General features: G+C 30.8%; 1 protein-coding gene across 1 annotated transcript in view; it reads right to left on the reverse strand.

The window, feature by feature from the left end:
- The window catches only part of LOC127866146 (speckle-type POZ protein-like), an 11,432-nt gene extending 9,650 nt beyond the window's left edge, over positions 1 to 1,782 (reverse strand). Inside the window, exon 1 of the mRNA XM_052406565.1 lies at positions 1,621 to 1,782. The gene's annotated coding sequence lies outside the window, so the exon portion shown is untranslated. The remainder of the gene's footprint in view (positions 1 to 1,620) is intronic.

Consider the following 1,782-nt stretch of genomic DNA (forward strand, 5'->3'; position numbering starts at 1 on the left):
ATACAATAAAATTGCAGTAGTGTTCATGACATAAAGAGTAAAAAGGAAAGTTGTTTGTTTCCGCAAACCCGCCCCGCCCTTATTTTTCTACGTGACCCTTATCTTTTTATTGGTATTGATTTTTTCTATATTTGATCATATTCGGAAAAATAACGTTTACAAATGAACAAGGAAATGTTCAAAACAAATTAGATAGATTCGGACATCCTCATTAAAGTAATAAAACTTGTGAAAAATAAAAAACAAAACAAATGGACGATCACAAAGTTTGTGGACAATATGCATTTTATTTACAAAAATGCACTTAAAAACGTTACACTCGAAGATAAATTAAATAAGCAATCAGATAATTTAGTAACATGTAAACGCATTGATAATTGTTTGCAAAATTTCACTTTAATTTTCGCAAGCTTTTCAGAAAGTTCCCGTTTTTTTGCTTGAATGCGCGTATGACGCGATTAAACGTTGCTCTGTATCGTTTTTCATTCAATCTAAATTTAAACTCAGTTATAAATTGCTTCATTAATTGTATGTTTTAATTGATGTTGTTATTATATTGGATTATCGGATATATATATATATATATATATATATATATATATATATATATATATATATATATATATATAAACAAAAACGCTGTACCCTATTTATTTTATGCCGAAGCTTTCGACCTCACGGTCTTAAGCAGCGGCCATTTTTTATTTCAAGATGTTGAATTAATCAAGATGTTGGAAACATCTTGAAATAAAAAAAATATATATAACAAAAAACCTATAAAACTTTTTATATATAAAACTTTGTAATATATATATATATATATATATATATATATATATATATATATAATATATATATATATATATATATATATATATATATATATATATATATATATATATTACAAAGTTTTATATATATATGCACATTAGAAAAGCGGTCTGTATTCAGTTAATCGATACACATTTTCTTCTTTCACCCTAGTTGCAATAATTCAACTCTCAGCTTTATAACCCAATGGTTAGCTGATAGCCGCCATAGCAAAAATTATCAAAGGCTCTGGCAGTCCGTTTATATGGACTACTTTCACCCCTGAAAACGCAATACACACAATGGGTAAATTTTTCGGAATAATGAATGCAACACTGTGTGAAACAATTACATTTGTCAGTGTTTAATTGCTTTCACGGGAGGGCTTTTGTCCGCCCCCGTTTTTTCATGGGAGGGTTTTTGTCCGCCCCCGTTTTTTTCATGGGATGGTTTTTGTCCGCCCCCCCCCCCACCTATGAAAATGGCGGGAGGGTATTTGTCCGGGAGGGGTTTTGTCCCTATTCCCAAAGTTTTGCCAATCTACTGATGACAGAAAGTTGATTCTTGGTACATGAAGTTGAAACATCATCCTCAACATTACATGCCGAAGTGTGCAATATTTAGGCGTAAACTGTTTGTCTCCGAGCACCCGTGTCGGTGTTAAATGCCAATGAAGGCAACTTTTTTCTTTGCTTAGTTATATATTGCGTCTGATTATGATTCTTTAGTTCTTAAGTTAATACATTGAATGGTATTATGTATTAAACTGCATAGTCAACAAGATTTTATTACTCACTTTATAATACTTACTTTATAATTGAGTAGACATGTAAATCCAATCAATCCAATTTATAACCAATCGCAACCAATCACTTGATCAGTTTATTCATATACAGGTAACCGTATTTACCTTCGTATCTAATTGTTGGTCAGCATTCATGGCGGATATCGATTATACATGTGCTATACTAT

The sequence above is a fragment of the Dreissena polymorpha genome, chromosome 2, assembly GCF_020536995.1.
Source record: "Dreissena polymorpha isolate Duluth1 chromosome 2, UMN_Dpol_1.0, whole genome shotgun sequence".
NCBI lineage: Eukaryota > Metazoa > Mollusca > Bivalvia > Myida > Dreissenidae > Dreissena > Dreissena polymorpha.